This window comes from Helianthus annuus, chromosome 2 (genome assembly GCF_002127325.2).
Source record: "Helianthus annuus cultivar XRQ/B chromosome 2, HanXRQr2.0-SUNRISE, whole genome shotgun sequence".
Lineage (NCBI taxonomy): Eukaryota > Viridiplantae > Streptophyta > Magnoliopsida > Asterales > Asteraceae > Helianthus > Helianthus annuus.
In genome coordinates, this window is record NC_035434.2 from 93044563 (window position 1) to 93068188 (window position 23626).

Sequence of the window (23626 nt, forward strand, 5' to 3'; positions counted from 1 at the left end):
TATACATACTACTATCCTCGGTCGTGAAGGATACTTATACATACTACTATCCTCGGTTGTGAAGGATACTTATACATACTACTATCCTCGGTTGTGAAGGATACTTATACATATTACTATCCTCGGTTGTGAAGGATACTTATACTTAATTACTATCCTCGGATGTGAAGGATACTCACGTAAGACCTACGTGAACTTATACCTACTACTGTTCTCGGATTGTGAAGAACACATATGGTTACGAGTAGTCTAGTGGTTATACAACATGGGAAGCCCCCACCAATAGAACGTACTAACGGCCCAGTAGAGCCACCTGTTACAAACGAACTTACTATTACGCATTTACTTTCTGTGAACTCGCTCAACTAGTTGTTGACCCTCTGTTACATGCCTTGCAGGTCGTTAGGTACATGGAGCTTGCACAGGGAGGAGCTGGTCGTTGTGGGCTTGGATCGTGATTGTTTCTTTAAACACTTATGACATTACATTATTATTTATGTCGGGTTTACTTACATGCTTCCGCTACTTAAACAAATGTTTGGTTTTGAACATCAATCATGTCTTGTTGAATTACATTACCTTTTCGTATTATTAAATGCTATGTTCGATATGATTGGTGGCTTGATCCTGGTCATGTCACGCCTCCTAGCGGTGGTACTCCGCGTGTGGATTTTGGGGATGTGACAGATTGGTATCAGAGCCATTGGTTATAGAGAACTTGGTTTTAATATGGGGAAAACGTTTAATTAAAACCAGACTATAACCAGAACAGTGCTCTCAACGATCCACAACGACGCTTCGCTCCACGTGCAAGACTCAACACCCTAGGTAATAAGGTTTATGTTTATTGCCTACATGCTAGAATTGCATAGAACTTTGCTCGTAGTATGCTTACATTACTTTGCTCACTACTTGTTACTGCTTAAGAACACCTATGTGCCTACACTTTTCTGTCATCGCACTACTCGCGAACCATTCATACTTATGCTACCTTTACTGCTCGATCATGTCTGGACGTGTTAACATGACTCAAGCCCGGTTGACGGCTCTCATTAACGAACAAGTTTCTGCGGCGCTTGCAGCCGCACAAGCAGGAGGTATAACCTGCTATTCCAAACCTATTCTAGGATGTTAGATCCTACTCTTGTGACCCAACTCTTGCGCTTAACCATGACCTATCTTTCTCACGCAACGGGTCAGAACGCATAGCAACCTGTCTACACATTCAAGAACTTCATGGACTGTCGTCCAAGCACATTCAGTGGCACAGAAGGAGCAGTGGGACTACTCCATTGGTTTGGGAAGCTCGAGTTAGTATTCGGGATGTGTGAATGCCCTGAGACTCGCAGGGTCAAGTACGCCACTGGTACTTTGGAAGAAATCGCGCTAATCTGGTGGAACGCGCAAGTACGGATACTAGGGTTGGCAGCCGCTAACGCCACCCCATGGAACGAATTCAAAGAACGCATTATAAGGGAATACTACACGCGTGATGACATCCACAAGTTGGGGGTGGAGCTCTACCATTGGAAAACGACGGGGTCAGAAATTGAAGCTTATACGAAACAGTCGAACGAACTGGTCATCTTGTGTCCAACCATGGTGGACCCTCCAAGCAAGCGTATCGAATTGTACCTCAAGGGTCTAGCCTCAGAGATTCAGAGCCATGATACATCGGCTAACCTCGACAATATCCAAGACATTCAGCGTCTTGCTCATCGCCTCACGGATCAGGCAGTGGAACAGAACAGGCTGCCTAGTTGTATCAGCGCTATTACTATCGCTACCACTTCTGCTACCCCCGCTACTCCTAGTGACAACAAGCGGAAATGGGATGGGTATTCCAGCAAGGGTTCGGCTACCGTTCAGTCTCAAGCACAGCAGTAGCGCAAAAATAGTGATCACCAGAGCACAGCAGAAGCTAAGGATTCAGGAGTCCACGGCCTGCAAATCGGAATCGCCAGCAGCAACAGCAAGCAGAAATTCTATGCAAAGAAAAGATTGTTCGCATTCCTCGTTCGGGTCAAGAACCTCTCGAAGTTCAAGGCGACAAGAGTGGTGCTATGGTTGGCATCACCTCTTTCTGGAAGGCTCAGAAATGTTTGCGGAAGGGCCACACCGCAATTTTGGCTCTCGTTACTGACGCATCAGCGAAAGAAAAGAAGTTGGAAGACCATCCAGTTGTACGCGACTTTCCTCAGGTGTTTCCTACAGATTTACCTGGTCTACCGCCTCATCGTCAGGACGAATTTCAAATCGAGCTCGCTCCAGGAGCAGCACCCATAGCTCGAGCACCGTATCGCTTAGCTCCACCAGAATCGGAAGAACTATCGACGCAGCCACAAGAAATCTTGGATAAGGGATTTATCCGACCTATCTCTTCGCCTTGGGGAGCTACAAGAACTATTGGATACCAATTATCTGTGAAAAAGAAGGATGGAACCTTCAGGATGTGAAATTGATTACCGCGAACTGAACAAGGTCACAGTGAAGAACCGTTATCCTCTTCCACGCATTGACGACTTAGTCGACCAGTTGCAAGGGTTGAGTTACTACTCCAAGGTTGATCTAAGGTCTGGTTATCATCAGCTGAGAGTCCGGGATGAGGACGTCTCCAAGACAGCATTCAGAACTCACTGCAGCCATTACGAGTTCCTAGTCATGCCATTTGGGCTTACGAACGCGCCTGCAGTCTTCATGGATCTTATGAACAGGGTGTGCAAACCCTATCTTGACAAGTTCGTCATTGTCTTCATCGACGACATTCTGATCTACTCCAAGAGTCAGGAGGAACACGAGCAGCACTTACGTCTTATCTTGGAACTCCTTCGGAAGGAGCAATTGTACGCAAAGTTTTCTAAATGCGACTTCTGGCTTCGTGAAGTCCACTTCTTAGGCCATGTGGTGAACAGGGATGGGATTCATGTCGATCCATCCAAGGTAGATTCGATCAGGAACTGGCCTGCACCGCGTACACCGACAGAAATACGCCAATTCTTGGGTTTGGCGGGGTATTACAGGCGATTTATTAAAGACTTCTCCAAGATCGCGCAGCCGCTCACAATGTTGACACAGAAAGGTGTCACCTACCGTTGGGGAGATTCCCAAGAGACCGCTTTTCAGTACCTAAAGGATAGGCTTTGCAGTGCACCTATTCTCTCATTGCTAGAAGGCGGACGATTTTGTAGTCTATTGTGGCGCGTCGATACAGGGGTTTGGTTGTATATTGATGCAGCGGGATAAAGTTATTGCCTACGCTTCTCGTCAACTCAAAGTTCACGAACGGAACCACACGACGCACAATTTAGAGCTGGGAGCTGATATTTTTGCGCTTAAGATATGGCGACACTACCTGTACGGTACCAAGTGCACAATTTACACCGATCACAGGAGTCTCGAGCATATCTTCAAGCAGAAGGAATTGAGCACGAGTCAACGACGATGGGTCGAGTTTAATAATTATTATGAATGCGCCATCAAGTACCATCCAGGCAAAGCCAATGTTGTGGCTGATGCTCTCAGTCGAAAAGACACTCTACCTAGGCGGGTACGAGCTTTGTAGCTCACTATTCAGTCTGATCTCCCTGCACAAATACGAGATGCTCAGGTGGAAGCATTAAAACCGGAAAACGTAAAGGATGAAGCTTTGCGTGGCTCAAGGCAACGATTAGAACAAAGGGAAGACGGCGCCTGCTATGTAACAGGACGTATTTGGGTCCCACTTTATGGCGGTTTACGAGAGCTTGTGATGGACGAAGCACACAAGTCTCGCTACTCGGTACACCCAGGGTCGGATAAAATGTACCACGATCTCAAAACTACCTATTGGTGGCCTAGCATGAAAGCCCACATCGCTACTTACGTCGGCAAGTGTTTGACATGTGCAAAGGTCAAAGTGGAGTATCAGAAACCAGCGGGCCTACTTCAGCAACCCAGGATACCACAGTGGAAATGGGAAGAAATTTCCATGGATTTTGCTACAGGCCTACCTAGATCCCAGCGTGGGAATGATACCATATGGGTGATCGTGGATCGACTCACCAAATCTGCACACTTCCTGGCAATAAAGGAAACGGATAAGTTCTCCACTCTCGCAGACATTTACCTTAAAGAAGTTGTTTCGAGGCACGGGGTGCCCATCTCCATCATTTCGGATCGGGATGCACGCTTCACGTCGGAGCTGTGGCAAGCAATGCACAAATCTTTCGGCTCAAGGTTAGACATGAGCACAGCGTATCATCCTCGGACGGATGGGCAGTCTGAGCGAACGATCCAAACTCTTAAAGACATGCTTCAGGCATGTGTTATTGATTTCGGCAACGGCTGGGAACAGCATCTCCCTTTGGTGAGTTTTCATATAATAACAGTTATCACACCAGCATACAAGCCGCTCCATTCGAGGCATTGTACAGACGAAATGCCGGTCACCTCTCGGTTGGGCAGAGGTGGGGGATAGTTAGATTACAAGCCCAGAAATGGTAGTTGACGCTACTGAACGAATTGCACAGATACGACAACGCATGGCGGCAGCTCGCGATCGCCAGAAAAGCTACGCAGATAAGCGTAGGAAGCCATTGGAATTTCAGGTCGGGGATCGGGTTTTACTTAAAGTCTCACCCTGGAAGGGTGTGGTTCGATTTGGTAAACGAGGCAAACTCAATCCACGGTATGTTGGACCGTTCGAAATCACTGAAAGAATAGGCAAAGTAGCCTACAGACTAAACCTACCAGCTGAACTCGGTGCAGTTCACAACGTATTTCACGTGTCGAATCTGACGAAGTGCCTGTCAGATGAGACCCTCATAGTTCCTTTTAAGGAACTCACTATCGACGAGCGGTTGCAGTTCGTCGAGGAACCAGTTGAAATCACGGACCGGGATGTTAAGGTCCTCAAGCACAAGAGAATCCCTCTTGTCCGAGTTCGTTGGAACTCCAAACGTGGCCCAGAGTACACCTGGGAACGCGAAGACCAGATGACAGAAAAGTACCCCCAGTTATTCGAAACCAGTGCAACCACTACTGAGGCTGAAGCTACTACTACTGAATTTCGGGACGAAATTCCAAATCAACGGGGGGATGATGTGACACCCCAGGAAAAACCAGTGAACAATACAACTTACCTAGCTTCCTCAGTAACCGCATGCTAAATTTCGGGACGAAATTTCTTTTAAGTTGGGGATAATGTGACAACTCGAATTTCCAAGATTCTAATTCGCATTTATTGCACGTTCTTGTTTTGTTTAGTTGTTAATTGTGCAAATAATTGGCTATGGAATTGTATACGCTTTGGTGCAATAAACCGTAGTGTGTGATTGTACATGGTTGTTTGCTAATTATGAAAGATTTGTCATATATATATATACTTGGTGATGAAACTATGAAATTGTTATGAGATGGTGTACATGTGTAAAATATGATACTTAGGGATGCATAGAGCAATTAGTGAAACTCTAATCATTGTTAACCCTAATCCCTTTCACTAATCATTTTCACAAGAAACCAAAGCACTGTACTCTCTAATCCTCTCTACAACCATCTTCCCATCATTCTTGGATTCACAAGTTCCTTTGCATCAAGTTTGATTACCAATCCATCTAGAATCGAATCAAGGTAATTGTTTAATCATTGTTTGTGATTAATTAGTGATTATTAGAATACTTGAAAACCCTAGTTCTTCTTATGCTATTCTTGGTTTAAGTGATTCTGATTATTGAAACATGATGGTGATTAGTTGTGTAATGGGTTGATTATTGCCAATATACATGATATGCTAGAATTGTGATTGATAATTGGATTGCAATGGTTGCCAGTGTTTGTAATTAGGGTTTTCTGTTCGCATAAGAATAAGAAGGTAACTGATTTGATTCTTTTGACTCTGTGCAATGATTGAAATTCACGCATGATTGAATTGTCTGAGTTTTGTGAATGATGCTAGTCAGAGCTTTGCGAATAATTATACTTGTCTGAGTTTTAAACATGCATAGTCCGACTTCTTTAACACACATAAATGTCTGAGTTTTGGGTAAATTATGAAGTCCGACCTTTATGATATGATATATCATGTTCGAATGTTTGTAAAGACTTTTAGTTGTCCGACTTTAGTTGATGTAAGCTTAGGTCCGAGTATAAAGGACTAGGGTCCGACTTTTGTGACCAAGACCCTATGTCCGACTTTTATAAATACAAAAGGGGAGAGCCCGAAGTTTTGATATGCTCCGTAGTTTGTGGGGGGTGAAGGTGCCCGAGTTTTAACCCCACCTTCTTAGTCCGACTTTTAATCATTTGAAAGGGGGTCCGAGTTAGTGAGGAGCCCCACTTGGTCCGAGTTTAGGGCCATAAGGCCTTAGTCCGACTTTTTTTAACATGGCTCAAGGTGTCTGAGATTGTGAAGGGGATACCCCTTGTCCGACTTTGTGAGGGGGAGGCCCTTTGGTCCGAGTTTTAACTCCCAAAACCCCCATGTCCGACTTTTTAAGTGTGTAACCTTGTATCCGACTTTTTAATGTTAAAAAGGGTTATGTCCAATTCTTGTGTAACATGTAATGGTCCGACCTTTGGAAAGTATGCCTAGTCTGATGTTGTAATATTTATATGCCTAACCCTGTTCATTCAACAAACACAGTCTGATATCAATACTAATGTTATGTTAACTCTGTGAAAGTACATATGCAACCCTGTTAAGTTGTAAACTCTGTTTAGTATGATGGTTCTGGTTTAACTCTGTTAAGCATGAAACCCTAATGGGTTGTGAATGTGTTAACTTACTAACTCTGTTAATTTATCACTTTCGTTACGTATGTTAACTCTGTCAAGTACAATATGAACAACCATGATAGTGCGGACTGTAAATGACACCTACGTGAAACATGAACTGCACGACTTTGTTTATCTGCTTACGTGATCCATGATAACGGCTTAAGTACATGTTATGACATAGATTGCATGCGTATTAATACGAACATGAACTGATTTATTACACGTGCACACAATAGGACTTGACTGATTACTTGTGAGTGCATAACCTAGCATACCGAGCAAACCAAGGTGAGTTCACACTCTTACTAAGGCATGGGATTCCCGGGGCTTGGGAATGGGTTTTAAAGGAATACGGTTGAATAGATTCGTACTGACACTATTACTAGACTACCAGACCATCGTCCTCGGTTGTGCAGGACACATACGTGCAATCTACGTACACATATACTTACTACTATCCTCGGTCGTGAAGGATACTTATACATACTACTATCCTCGGTCGTGAAGGATACTTATACATACTACTATCCTCGGTTGTGAAGGATACTTATACATATTACTATCCTCGGTTGTGAAGGATACTTATACTTAATTACTATCCTCGGATGTGAAGGATACTCACGTAAGACCTACGTGAACTTATACCTACTACTGTTCTCGGATTGTGAAGAACACATATGGTTACGAGTAGTCTAGTGGTTATACAACATGGGAAGCCCCCACCAATAGAACGTACTAACGGCCCGGTAGAGCCACCTGTTACAAACGAACTTACTATTACGCATTTACTTTCTGTGAACTCGCTCAACTAGTTGTTGACCCTCTGTTACATGCCTTGCAGGTCGTTAGGTACATGGAGCTTGCACAGGGAGGAGCTGGTCGTTGTGGGCTTGGATCGTGATTGTTTCTTTAAACACTTATGACATTACATTATTATTTATGTTGGGTTTACTTACATGCTTCCGCTACTTAAACAAATGTTTGGTTTTGAACATCAATCATGTCTTGTTGAATTACATTACCTTTTCGTATTATTAAATGCTATGTTTGATATGATTGGTGGCTTGATCCTGGTCATGTCACGCCTCCTAGCGGTGGTACTCCGCGTGTGGATTTTGGGGGTGTGACAGCATGAAATTCAAGAAACGATCCTAACGGCTTTACTTTTCCTATAGATACCCCCCCTTTTGAGTAAAACCCACAAAAATCTGATCAAGAGCTCTAAGTTGGAACCTTTGTTTCATATCTGAGCCATTTTGATCTAGATTAGCATTCGGGGACCTTCCGTAAGTATTCTTTCGTTCTTTTATTCGCTTTTTGAGTCCGAAAGTCAATGTTTTGTTGACTTTCTGCATTGACCAGCCTATGGTCAAAACGAAGTTCATGGTACTTCATAACGTGAGCGTGATCATGATGGTTATAGTCCATGGCGACTATACCTACTGATTACCACGTTATCTAGGCTCAGTGACGAGTGGTAGTTTCGGCCAAAATGTGCATTCTTGCATATTTTATAACCAAACTACTCGTGGGCATCAAAGCCGTTTGTTTTGATGCCAAACCTGTTTTCTAAACTTAGTTAAGCATGTTAGCTCGTCACTTTTAGTATAACGCTTATATAGGGTCGTAAGGTAAGCGATCTAAACCATCGCTTATACTTTCGAACCCGACCCATTTGGTCGATCATTAGGATCCGACCAAACACATTAGGTGACCATAGCTGTAACCTTCCGAGGTTATACCTTGTGGTCACAAGGTTAGGCGTTCCAAATGCGTTCTACGCGAACGACACGTTAAGGCAGCATAAGCTACCTAAACAGGTCGTAATGAGCCGTAAGCACTTAGGTTAGGTTTCATTTTGGTATGTAGGCTTTGTTAAGCCATATTACACGAGTCTCCATACTCGTTTGGTTTACGAACCCGCATACTATCCGATCCTTCCGATTTTGGTCCGGTATATTAATATAGCTACCTATTAGGTGTCGTTTGATATCCCGTGATCTCTAGCATTGTGTGATTATTACACAAGGAATTCAAAGCAATCTCAGGTGAGTACATTGAACCCCTCTTTTACTGTTTTCCAAACTGTTTTGGGGTGAAACACATGTGCCTACTTGTTACTTTCATGCTTTCCATGTTTTCACATCATATACCTGCTATGTTCATTAGTACATTATAGTACATGATTTCATTACAATTCATGCTATGTATGCCCATTGTGTGCGTACTTAGTACATTGTTTTACATTACATTTCATGCTATGTATGCCCATTGTGTGTGTACTTAGTACATTGTTTCACATTACATTTCATGCTATGTATGCCCATTGTGTGCGTACTTAGTACATTGTTTTACATTACATTTCATGCTATGTATGCCCATTGTGTGCGTACTTAGTACATTGTTTTACATTACATTTATGCTATGTATGCCCATTGTGTGCGTACTTAGTACATCATTTTACACTACATTTCATGCTATTTATGCCCATTGTGTGCATACTTAGTACAATTGCTTACATCACATGCCTTCATTTTGTTATGACATTTGGTTTGTTAAACATGGAACAATACATTCATTAACATTAGCTACGCCGTTCGTTAGTAGGTAGTGGTACCATAGGAATTGACAACTCCCGTTCCTGAAATCCTGGGTTTGTTTGGATTGGAAGGAATGACCGAATTCGATATACATAACTTAGATAAACCTTTAATTTGTTTAAGGGTTTATCGCCACAGTCTCAAGGCTTAGATGTATGCATATTTCACAATACCGCATAAATGTTTATATCAGTAGAGCATGCATTGTTCCACAAAACATAACGTTGATTTGAACCATGTTTTACTTCAACACCTTGTTTTGTGCATTTTACATATAGTTTAGTTGATACATCTCACTTACCATACAAGATATATTTTGGGTACACATTACATGATCTACATTAAACATAAACATTTTGACATTGATATACATACTTGGTGGTTTACATTGAACATAGACATTTCGATATGGTTTACACAATAACACTTGACAATTGATTTATACATGAACAATTTACATGGTGGTTGGTTTGGGTAAATGGTTGGAGTAACGTGGCGTATGTAATATGATACAAACATGGTGGATACGCCGCTGGTACTTCCTATATATAAATGCTTGTATAATATTACATATCGTAGCGTTATCTAACTCATTTCAGTTTAGACACATTACATTTTACACAAATAACATTCTCTTCACAAGACATTATTTTTACAAATAACTTATCTTATTCAACTCATTTTACTTGGTTACTAGTTTAACCTTACACTTATTTATACATATCATCTGATATTATCGTTTTTCATACGATTTACAAAACAAAACAAATTACAAGGTTCATGACTGACTGTTATTAAACTTTTCTTTAAACTCAAGTCATGAATCCCATTTTCACAAAACCTATGTATCTCACAAGCATTTTTATGCTGACGTACCTACTTTCACATGTGTTTTCAGGAGCTATTCCATAGGATGATGATCATGACACTAGGGCGGACCTATGCCTTAGAGCCTAAAAGTGAAGATAGGCTAGTTTAAATATGTTATGAACTTTGTATTTCTTGTTTTGGAACGATGTAACACTCGTGTTAGATAAATAAAATGAAACTTTAATTTCCATGGTTATGAAACAATTAATTTTGTCCCAACACTCCCCGGCGTTCCGCTGCGGTTGCATGTTATACGCGGCCGGGGTGTGACATAGATCGCCGGCACAAAATCTCGGGAGCTGACAATCGCAGCTGCCTTGTTCTTCTATTTCTTCAAACGGCAGGATACAGTGCAGGATGTAGTGCAGATCAACAAGGTGTTACAATGTAATTTGAATACAAGTGTTTGCTAGAAGCTAGAGAGCTAAAGTGTACGAAAGAGTGTGAGTGTAAAAAAGTGTGTGCCTTAATCTGATCCTCCCCATCTATTTATAGTAAAAGAAATTTAACAAACTATCTTATTAAAGCGGGATCCGGCGGATATTCCCCACTTGAACGTTGTAGACCTGGTCTTCCGGGTCCAATGTCTCTCAAACAACTGATTTGAACGAGTCTCTAGGAGATGAAGTCCATCTGACCGTTAGTGACTTGCAGCCTCTTACCTGCACGTGAATTATTAAGTGAACACCAGGATATTGCCCAGGATGTTACCAATATCCCGATCCAGTATCCTGATCACAAACAAACAGTCAAAAGCAAGATATTAGTCAGGGTATATAGGCTTAGAAAATGGCCCATAACAATTGTCCCCAAATATATCTGTTGGTATACCAATCGAACGGATATATTTTAAAAATTCTATCTCGCGGACTGAGGCAATTAAAACGAAGCGACGTTTGAGATGACATTGTGCAACTTCCCATGCTTCTTTTACTCTTCACCCCCTATATCCAGCCTATAATTAGCTGAGATATCTCACGTTATTATTATTTCTCTCCAAGCAATTTCCAGGTACTCGTCCTCTCTCTCTTCCTCTGTTTTCTTTGAATTTCTTGTAATTTGCTTGATACCCCTCATGGCATCACGGACAAGATCTCGTTCGGATGAACCAGCCCCAACCCTCATTAGTCAGAACCTCATACGAGAACCAGAAAAAGAAATCTGCTGCTTCCATAATGCCGACATCGCTGCCCTGAAGGATTCCGGTGCCTTCCCAACCGGAACAATCTTTCGCCCTTTCGACCGGGAGGTGCGATCAGACATGTCATCAGATGAGTGGGTCTGCTTTTTTGCCTACCCCTTCGCTTTGGGACTCCGGTATCCATTTCCAACCTTCATTTCTCGTTTCTTCGACCTCACCGGCCTTAGTTATGCCCAAACTATGCCAATGGTCTGGCGAGTTTTGATGGTGCTAGATCAAATCAAATCTCGCCATTGCCCTGACCTATGCATAGAGGACTTCCCCATAGCATACCGATTGAGGTCCCATGGTGATAGCCGTTTCCTTTTGTTCTCCACCTCCAAGAGCCCTTTAGTCCTTAAAACTACCAAGAACGAAGACCAGTGGCGGCGGAAGTTCTTTTTTGTGAAAAGAGACTCTATTGACAAGGGTTTCGATCTGCTGGTTAGATGGTTAACCAAGGGTAGGATCTAGGGTTTTAGGAATATCCCCAAATGTATCCTTAAACTTTATCTCAGACTTATATCCTGATGTTTTTATGCAGCGAACTTTAGAGATTTAGCACCCCTAAGTGCGGAATCTGAGTCCAGGATCAAAGAAATCTACCGACTTCCTACTAGTGAGAGAACCTTCTCCCTGTCTCTTACAGATTCAAGCCAAAAGTCAAGTTCAGAGATGTCTGGTAAGCATTTTATCAGTAATTATCTTTATTTATGATAATTTTAAAAATATCCTCCCTTGTGCAGCACTAGTTGTCAACCTCGAAGGCTTCCAACTCGACGAGTTGGATAGTTACTCTACCCTGGTACCTTTCAAGCAAGAACCTAAGCCGAAGTTATCTGCCACGCCAAAACCTACCACTTCAAATACCACTACCGCTCCTAAAGCTCCTCCATCATCCAGGACCCGAGCCTCTAGTTCCCGGAAGAGAAAAGAAACGGCTTCTCCAGCGGCCTCCGAGACATTCTCTCTCGAGAACCATGGATTCAGTGAAGCCACTTCATTCCTCAAGCAGGTAAAAAATTCCCTTCCGATATCCTGAACATGCATGCTAACCATTATCCTACTCATTTCATATTAATACCTGTGTCTTTAATTGCAGGGCTTGGAACGTCTCATGCACTTGTATGAAGACGCCTGCGGACTTAATAAGATGTTGGAGATCAATCTCGAAAAAGCTGAAGCCACTATAGCTGATCAAGGAGCGATTCCGGCTGCCAAGTCCCAGCATTATGAAGATAAATACAAGGCCATGACTCCGGAGCACCAAGCTGCCCTTCACAAAGCCAACGAGGATGCTCAAGCCAAACTAGATGCCGCCCTTCTTCAACACCAGCAAGATATGAGTTCCTACCGGGACAGTCTCAAAGCATCTGTTGTTATTTCCCTTCTCCAAGCCAGGTTAAGGATGGCTTATGAGGCCAAGGCCTTGGGCTTTGAATGCCCCTCCTGGGATGTTAAGGCTTGGGAGCGAAATTACAGGATCTTGGAGGCCATCCTGTTACTCATCCTGCAAAGCATGCTGGTGAAGACCCTCCTAAAGCGGTAGAGGAAGTGGCCAATGCTGGTGATGATACCGAGAAGAATCCTGAGGGTGATGCTGGTGCAGAGGCTGCGAAAGAGGTTGCTGATCAAGGAGGTGCTGCCCCTTAGGCGGAGAAGTGGGCGATGATGGATATTGTTGCCGAGGCCGGAGCCCACTTTTTCTTTAAATTTCATGGTTGTGGCTTGTTTAGACAATTTACATTTCCTGTCTTCGAACAATTTATATTTCGCTGCATTAGAACAATATGATGACCAAAGGTGGATGGCTCCTGGGTTTCAGGATGAAGCCCTTGGTCATCAGTTAGTATAATTTGTTTTGAATGATGCAATGGTTGGAGGTGGATGGGTCTCATTTTGAAATGAAACCTTCAACCGTTGCGTAAATATGGTAAAAACTTAACTGTGCTTTTGGCGGATGGGCCTCGGTTTGAGGTGAAACCAAAAGCATAACTTTTGACCTGTTAATAATATAACCATCTTTTGACTTATCTGTTGGTGCCTTTTTAATTTCCGTCATGTCTTACTTAGTTTAGATTTTAGCTTTGCAAAATTAGTGTTACTATTTCCTTAAAATATCCTGATCAATATACCCAGTGGTATCATACGAAGACTTTCGTTAAATAGGACTTCTCAAAATCCAAACAATTCAGACAAAGTTTCTAAAAAATAGTTTATTTTTCAAAATCTCAAATAATTTAAATAAAGTTTTCAAAGGAAAAAGATAATTTACTTAGAATTTATAAACAAATTCAACTATGATTTTCAAACCCAAGTACCGTATCCCAAATATTTCAACCAAATATCCTGGATCATATTCCGAGGATATATCTCGAGAATATACCCTAAAAATATATCCTAATCAGGATACTTAAACTTTAAACATGGTTTCAAAAGTTCAAACAAATTGTGTAAGATTCACAAAGGAAAGAACATACCAGAAATAGAATACAACCCTGGTATTGAACTCCAATCCCTTTTGCAACTCCTTCCACTAAGATGTCCCCAGTCTTAGTATACTAGGTTCAAATTTGATTCTTCGAACTTCACACAATTGCTTTAGAAGGAATGTCCCCTGTGCATAATGTCTTCGAATACTTAGAAAATTATCGAACATTAGTTCCAACTGTGTATACGATTCTTGTGTTACAGGGGTAAAACCCGAAAATACACTAGAGATAAATCCTTAGTATTCTGGGGAAAATCCCAAATTTTCATGCGCTACAGGCGGGAGTGTATAAACTCCAAGACTTAGAAAGGTGAAAACCTTTAAACCTTAGAGAGTATGAAAATACCCTTTCGTGAGAGAGGGTGATCAATCCTCATATACCTTTAGGATTCAGGGTATAGCCAATAGTAACGAAATTGTCAGCCACTTTTACATGAACTGGTCCCGCAACCTTGAACTATCCCCGAATAACTTGCGCTCCAGGCGGGGTGTTTAAACCCAATTCGGAAGAAAGGTGAATACCTTTAAACCTGTGAAGGGATCAGGATCCCTTAAACGTGAGAGAGGGGGCCATTCCTCTAATCTTTCGATGTATCCTGGATGCAAATCCTTGAGCTATATCCCGAAGCATATACTACAAAACATCAGTAAACTAAGGCGCGTGTTAGCCTGGCTAACACCCCTCCGATGCTTAAGTTAGTAATGGGTTTAGAACAATAAATAATATCAAAATTTAATAAAAGAGATAGAATCCATACCATCTCGAGTTAGAATTTAAATTCCATACTCACTTGAAATATAGTTTTAGATGTATAGCTGATGCGTGTGTAGTGTAATATATTTTAGATGTATATTTAAAGCCCTTTTTACACATTTAGCCAAGTTTTAAATTTATAAAACACGATATTTACTAACACTAAACACACATATGGGCAAGTGCACCTATCGTTGACGTAGTATAGTGTTGGTAAGATACCGAGGTCGTCCAAGGACACAAGAACTTTTAGTACCGGTTTATCCTCAACGTCTAACCAAATCAAAATGTTAGAAATGATTTTTTTAAACTAAGAAAATAAAAACTAACTAAATGCTGAAAATAAAATAAAAATAAAAACAGATAGACAAGATGAATCACTTGGATCCGACTCGTGTATTAGTATAACCTTTGATTATTTTCGCACTTTTGCACTTGTTTAAGAGATTATTTTAGTTAATGTAGTAGGCCCCTCTTTTGAAGGCGACGTTAACCTTAACCCAGTAGTTTGAGTCAGCAAGGATACAATCCTAAAGGGTCGGATTATTGAAAGATAATGAATTAAGTTATTAATGCAAATTATGGTAGGCCCCTCTTTTGGAGGTGACGTTACCCTCGACTAAGTAGTCTGAGTCAGCAGGGATACAGTCCTAAATAGCCGGGTTATAGTATTAATAGTAGTTAACTTATGAGGGGGTCAAAGAGTTTGGATCCCCGCCATCCAATACCTATGGACATTGAAGGAGATCCTACTAAATTTGACCCAGGTCCCTTGCAGGACCTCTAAACACTGAACAAGGGCAAGACCCTTACCAAACCGTTCCCTTAACCCCCGACCAGGTAGCCAACATACCTCCATATAGACCGTGGAGATATGAATGGTGAAAATCTTTTATTTTATATAGACAGTAAAATAATGTCAAGACACCACGGACAAACGATAAGGAAAGATCACCTTCAACATAAGCAACTAGTTATTAAAGTCATTAATACAAATCCAAATAAAAAGTGCAAAAGATTAAAAATAAAAAGTATTATACTAAACACTTGTCTTCACCAAGTGATGTAAGAGACTTAGGCAAACATGGCCTTTGATTGTCAAGAACTCTTACGATCAATCTTGGATCCCGAGACGACCCACACACTCTATGATGGACAATGGATGATGGTGGTGGATGATGGTGTTGTGATGGTGGTGGGTGGTGGATGAAGTGTGAGAGAGGTGGTGTGCCAAAGGATGAGTTGCAATGAAACCAAGCACTCCTATTTATAGGCTGAACAGAAGGCTGGGCACGGCCCCGTGTCCGCTGGACACGGCCCCGTGCCTGTCTGACACTCTCTCTCTTCATTAATTGTAATTCGCAATTACAATTAATGCGCCTGCTGTACTTTCGCCATGCCCCCGTGTTCACTGGGCACGGCCCCGTGGTGGGCAATAGAAGCTTCTATAGGTTTGTCTTTTCTGCTGCTTCTTGGGCACGGCCCCGTGGTGGCTGAGCACGAGGCGTGTTCAGTCTTCTGCCTTCTCTATTTTGCTTGGGAGGATGCTGTTGAGGGGTCGGGCAATCCACTTATGTTCCTTTTCTTGTATTTATGTTAGATTTAGCTTTCTTTTTGCTTCTTTTGTGAATTTGAGCTCATTTAATCCTGAAAATACAAAAGGAAGACAAAAACACTCTTTTTCCAACATTAGTACTTAAAAAGGGTTAGTTTTATGCCTCATTTGATGTAATTTATATGTTGCATTTTACACACATCAAATACCCCCACACTTGAATTTTTGCTTGTCCTCAAGCAAAACTCTTTAATACATGGCTTACACTCCCAAATGAAATGGGTAGAAGAGAAAGTTTTGGCTTGTCATAGAGTGTCGGGAATCCAAGATCTTTTTGGTTTTATTTTTATTTATTTACAATCCTATTCGTTATGATTTATTTAGAACGTTTCATAGGATAAATTACTTATTTGGGCATAGCATGCCTTTTTAAAATTCCATTTATATACAAGTTCACATACCTCACAGGAGAAATCACTCACACTCGGCCGAATGTGTATTTTTAGTGAATCACTCGAGAGCGGCGTGGAACTTATCCCTACCATAGGCTTGCCAAGCAATCAATCCTCCTCCTTTTTAACTTGTTACCTTTGTAAATATCAAGAGGACTTTTTGGGTAAAGGCTTGGGCTAAAGGTGGGTAGTTGGGTTAGTGGTTAGTAAAAACGGGCGAAAAGCGTAAAAAGCGTCGGTTTTCGTAAACATTTTATTTTAGTGACTTTTTATTCTTAATGAAGTATTTCTTCAAACAAGCTTTTGTTTTAAGAGCTTTGTTTGTTTATTTCTAACTTCATCATTTTTTTCAGTCACACGAAAACCGAGCTTGTTACTAAAATAAAGGGTAAAAATAAAAAGGGTTTTGGTGGGTAAAAGGGTTTTAGGGTAAAGAAATGAAAGGTTTAGGCTCAAAGGGGTTAACTAGGGGGAGTTTTTGGGTAGGTGAAAAGAAAAATAAAAATAATGGTTTTGAAAGAAAAAGGGTTAGTCCTAATGCCTCCATCATTTACTTACATAGGTTTAAGTTGGTAAGGACCGGGAATGAATCGTCGTGCCAAGTTCTAGAGTCGTAAGAACCAAGCGGCTATTCACACAAGAAATGAAAAATGAGCATTTAGTCTAAAGATGTGTATTTGTATGCTCAATAAAGGCTCAAAACTCACTTTTTATGGGAATGGGTTTTTCTATGTGATCAAGTATATATAATCGAATTTTAACTAAGCTTGTCATGCCGTTTCATAATTTTCTTATGTAGTTCTTTTTATCACGACGCTATCGGTTGTAAACTTGCAAAAATATAACCTTATTAATCTTAGAATTCCCAACTTAAACTTTAGACAAGTAAAAAAATGAAATTTTTTTTGAAAAAAAAAATTGGGGTGATTAGCGGTTCCAATAGAGTTTTGTGTAAGGCTTGTTATTTGGACTTGCAACATTTCAAGGTTTTAGCATCCCCCCCCCCACACTTAAATTACACATTGTCCTCAATGTGTCCCAAAAATAAATTTTTAGGTTGATTGAATGTGTAACATGGTGTTTAAAAGCAAAAATTTATGTTACTGGCAGCCTAGACATGGCCCCGTGTCCGCTGGACACAACCCCGTGGTGAACTACCAGTAATGAAAACTTACAGAAGGTGGACACGGGGGCATGTTGGCTAGACACGGCCCTGTGTCTGGCAAAAATCTGTAGGAAAGTAACCAAACAGCAGGTCTGGGAGGTGAGCACGGGGGCGTGTCGGCTGGACACGTCCCCATGTGGACAGTCTGTAAGCCTGAAAAATAGGTTCCTTCCTCCGGTTTTTCCATCCTGGCTTTATGAGTGCTAAGGCTTAGCACTCTAAGCCTCAGTTTGTACCTGTTTCATCACTAAATACCACACCAAGCAACACAAACATCCTACATTACCATAGTTAATTGTTCCAAGCATAAAGTGAAAGAAAAATAAAGCAGAAAATTAAAGTAGTTAAGGAAAGTAAATTGTTCAACACTTGGCACGCAGGCCACAAACTGTTCGATAGATAAAGGGACCTTAACATGTGGGCTCACCATCAACCCGCTCCTGCTCCTTCAATCCCCTAGTCCATGTCCTCGTCGCTGTCATCACCTCCATCCCCCTGACCTGCCATATACTCCCGGATGCTGCCGATATCGTCTTGTATGTCGTTGATGTTTCGTTCGATAGCTCCGACCCGGTGGTATGTATTGTTGGCAAGGTTGTAGGTGTTCCTGGTACACATGAGGTTTTCCTGCAAAAGATCATGCAAGCTTTGAAAGTTAGGAAACCGCCTCCTTGTGAGGAGGATTGACCCGGATCACCATGGGGTTGATACTGGTAGTGAGGAGGTGGTGCGTGAAGAACTAGGGCCTCCTGCGGGTTCCATGCATAGCCTTGCGTCCTTTGGAAGCTCACTGACCCGTCTTCCGCCTCATAAAGTAAGTTCATGGCTCGGCAAATGTGATAGTCAACTCGTCCCGACCATGGGCTTCTCTCGAAGGACCTAGGGATTCGCGTGAAGTGCTTGAAGAGGCGGTACACCCATCCTCCAAAGAAGATAGGTGTTGGAGCACGAGCAAGGCGGTTGAGATGCATGTTTCGTAGCAGGAGATATGGAACATCGAGAGGCTTCCGGTTGTGGATACAGTGAAGGACAACCAAATCTTTCAACCCTACAACGCCACTACTGTCGTTACGTTGGTTAAGAGAGTAGGCGAGGAGCCTGTGAATGTAGCGATATAGTAGGTCCCTCAGCTTGGTACTCTTGGTGCTGCTGGGGTTGTAGATTCCTTCACCGATTTGGGCCCATGCGGCTTGACGTTCATTTTCATCCTAATCTCGTAATCCCCCGGTATTTTCCTCATTTCTCGATTCCTCTTCCCCGTACAGTCCCACTATAGCTCCAAACTGTGCCACAGAGATCGAGTACCTCGTCCCACCACACCGAAATGCAACCCCTTCATTGTCGAACGGGTCACACCTTGAAGTGAAGGTAAAAGTACTATAGAACTCCATGGTGCATTGATGCACCGACCGAAGCCGAGTGCTTAATGCAACTGCTAGTGGTCCCGTAACGATGTTGTTGAATCGGTCCAGCTGGTTTACCAAGGTTAACAGGTCCATGCATGCTCGTCTGGGGTACTCCTCGGGCCTTGTTTGAAGTAACTCGTATCTTGCCCTAGCATCGAGCTCACTTGCATTGAACCTTGTGAACTTTGCCATCTGAAAGAATACACCAAAAGTTAGCACGAAACAGTGGGATTCTGAAAGAAACTGCAAACAGTGGGCTGGACACGGCCCAGTGTTCAGCGGGCACGACCCCATGTCCAGACGTCTGTAACCCAAAAACTTCATTTTTCGCCCCAGTCCCGGAAATCTTAAAATTTTTGGCCAAGTAGGTGCGGTTTCCCCCGAAAATGAAACCCCAAGTGCCGTTTTTCCCAAAACAACCCGTTTACCCCTTCAATTTCATCTTTTTCGGTTCAAAAACAAAGGTTTGAGATTTTAGTGAGAAATCGGGCAAATCTATCAACAATTCAAGTGTACTTACTCACCATTACACTAATCTAAACTAATACTAATAGATTATATCAAAAATTTGGAGTTCGATCCGGATGAACTTGAAGAACCCTAGATTTTTTCCCAAATTTTTGATGTTTAAATTCATGCAAGTAACTAATATAACTACTAATGATGATAGAATCATACCTTGATGTTGTTAAACGTGGAGGTAACGTCGGAAATCTGCGGAAAATCGCCTTGAACCAGAGCGTTTTCGGCAAAACGGGGCGTGTGGAATGAGGTAACTGTTATGAAATGAGGGTTTTATCCCGACAGTTGCGTCGACACGGCCCCGTGTCCAGCGGACACGGCCTCGTGCCGAGCAAAAGTTTGAATTTTTTTTTTGTGCTTGTGTGAGTGCCCATTTTTCCGAAGACATGGTTAAAAGACTTACCGGTTTCGATGTATACTCGCTTGTTTGTAACATATCGGGTATGATGTGGGTGCTTTTCATTCGTTAACCATTTGAAGCGAGATCTCCTCCTCTTCATCCTCAATGGATCCTCGGTAGAGTTTTAGCCGTTGGCCATTGACTTTAAATGGAATACCATTTCGAGCTTTAATTTCTATTGCACCGTGAGGAAAAACATGGGTGACGGAAAAAGGTCCTGACCACCTAGATTTTAGTTTACCAGGAAATAATCGAAGTCGTGAATTAAACAACAGAACTTGGTCTCCTACCCAAAATTCATTAGGCTTAATATATTTATCGTGTAAATTTTTCATTCTTTCCTTATAAATTCGGAGTTAGAGTATGCATAATTCCTTAATTCGTCTAATTCATTCATTTGACAGAATCGATTTTTACCTGCAGTTTCTAAGTCTAAGTTTACGCTTTTTATTGCCCAGTAGGCCCTGTGAGCTATTTCTACTGGCAAGTGACAACTTTTTCCATAGACAAGCTTATATGGGGTTGTGCCTATAGTGGTTTTATAAGCAGTTCGAAAAGCCCATAAAGCATCATCTAATTTATCAGCCCATTCCTTTTTATTTAACCCTACGGTTTTTTCAAGTATTCGTTTTAAACCTCAGTTAGTCACTTCGGCTTGTCCATTTGTTTGAGGGTGATATGCTGTTGAGACCCGGTGATAGACCCCATACCTTGTTAAGATTTTTTCGAGTTGATGATTGCAAAAATGGGTACCCCTATCACTTATCAAAGCTTTTGGTGTTCCAAAACGAGAGAATAATTTTTTTTAGAAATTTTACCACTACTCTTCCATTGTTTGTTGGAAGAGCTTCGGCCTCTGCCCATTTAGACAAGTAATCGACTGCCACAAGTATATATTTGTTTCCTTTTGACGGTGGGAAGGGTCCCATGAAATCGAGTCCCCACACATCAAAGATTTCACAAACGAGAATGCCGTTTTGAGGCATTTCGTTTTTGGAAGAAATATTACCTGATCTTTGGCAAGCATCACATGTCTTTACAAGATCTTGTGCATCTTTGTAAATGGTTGGCCAATAAAATCCTGAATCAAATACCTTTCGTGCGGTACTAGTGGCACCATGATGTCCTCCGTATGGACCTTCATGACAATAACGGAGAATTCTTCGTGCTTCATTACCATGGACACACCTTCGGATGAGTTGGTTGGCACACATTTTGAAAAGATAAGGGTCTTCCCAAAAGTAATGCTTTACATCAGCAAAGAATTTCTTTCTTTGATGATGCGGCCATCTTTTGGTGACTATACCGCTAGCTAAATAGTTAGCATAGTCGGCATACCACGGTTCTTGTCTGCTCTCCATCATTTCCAAGGATTCGGTGGGAAATTTTTCGTTGATCTGCTCGTCCCTTGTTGCCTCCAAAGCTAGGTCTTCTAGGCGTGAAAGATGATCTGCAGCAGTGTTTTCTGCTCCTCTTTTGTCTTTGATTTCAATGTCGAACTCTTGGAGGAGTAGAATCCATCTGATCAAACGGGGTTTCGCGTCTTGTTTCTTAAAGAGGTATCGGATAGCTGCATGATCTGTATAGACTACAGTTTTAGAAAGAACAAGGTAAGAACGGAATTTATGAAAAGCATATACCACAGCTAGTAACTCTTTCTCTGTAGTTGTGTAATTTTCTTGTGCATCGTTAAGCGTTTTACTAGCATAATAAATTGGGTGGAAATGCTTTTCTTTTCTTTGTCCCAAGACTGCTCCAACAGCAAAGTCACTTGCTTCACACATGATTTCGAAGGGAAATTTCCAATCTGGCGCTATCATCATGGGTGCATTGACTAGCATTTCCTTGAGGGTTAGAAATGCTTGATTGCAATCCTTGTCAAAGATGAAAGGTGCATCTTTTTCAAGTAATTTTGTTAGAGGTCTTGAAATTTTTGAAAATTCCTTGATAAACCTTCTATAAAATCCGGCATGCCCTAAGAAACTTCTGATTGCTCTAACGGAGGATGGTGGAGGTAACCGAGAAATAGTTTCTATTTTTGCTCGATCAACTTCCATACCTTTGCTTGAGATTTTATGACCGAGTACTATTCCCTCTGTTACCATGAAATGGCATTTTTCCCAGTTAAGGGCGAGGTTAGTTTCCTCACATCGGGATAGCATTCGTTCAAGGTTATCGAGGCATTGGTCATATGAGTCTCCAAAGATAGAAAAGTCGTCCATGAAGACTTCCATTGTCTTTTCTATCATGTCATGGAAAATGGCTACCATACAACGTTGGAATGTTGCAGGTGTATTACATAGACCGAATGGCATGCGTCGATAGGCGAAAGTTCCATAGGGGCATGTGAAAGTTGTCTTTTCTTGGTCTTCAGGTGCTATCGGGATTTGAAAGTAACCTGAAAAACCATCCAAGAAACAGTAAAATTTATGACCGGATAGTCGTTCTAACATTTGATCAATGAAGGGCAAAGGAAAGTGGTCTTTCCTTGTTGCTTCATTTAATCGTCTATAGTCTATACAAACTCTCCATCCTGTGACGGTTCTTGTTGGTATTAATTCATTTTTTTCATTAGTTATTACCGTCATACCTCCTTTCTTTGGGACTACTTGGACGGGACTGTAACATTTATGCTCGAAATCATTATGAACAGTTCATTATCAATAAAACAATGTTATTTGATCCCAATGTTAGTTTGGTTGTGTTTTACATTTTTCATGTTTTGACTTTTATTCAATTCCAAACTCTACATCGCTTTCTAGAGAATTATACGCAAACTGGTGCGTAAACGTACTCAGTCTAATGCGACAAATACACCGGAACATCAACATATACTCAACATACCTTAAATAACCTTTACATAACTTAGAAATAAGTTTTGAATGCTTCGGTATGGCAAAAACAACTTAATTCGCTTACAGGGACTAAACTTGACAAACTATGAAAGTATGCCAATTTGAACTGTAACAAACATTCCGGAACATTTCCATAAGTTAAACATACCATAAATACCCTTTACATAGCTTAGAAATAGGCTTTGAGGGGTTTGGTATGCTAAAACAAACTTTTGGATCATTCAGGGGCTAAAAGTGTCAAAAAGTGCACAAGTTTGCACTTTTGCGCATAACTTACGTTCTGAATACATCCGGACATCCAAAAATTTATGTAAGCATCCTTATATTATGCCTTAGTGTATGGCATGAAAAAAATCCATTCGACTCGCAATTTGGATCGTCTTTCGCGCTTATGCGCATTCCGTCGTAATTAACCGAACATCGCGACCGTACGGCCAAACGAACCGACATCCAGGATATTTTTGAGCACATTTTAAGTTCCCTATACTTTAACTTCATTTTAGAGCTTTGAAATGGGTTTAACGGGGCTTAAACGTGTCAAAAATGCATCAAATACCAAGTTTTGGGGCTGTAGGGACCAAAACTGTTGCCAAACTAAGGGCTTACGGACCGTAAGCTGT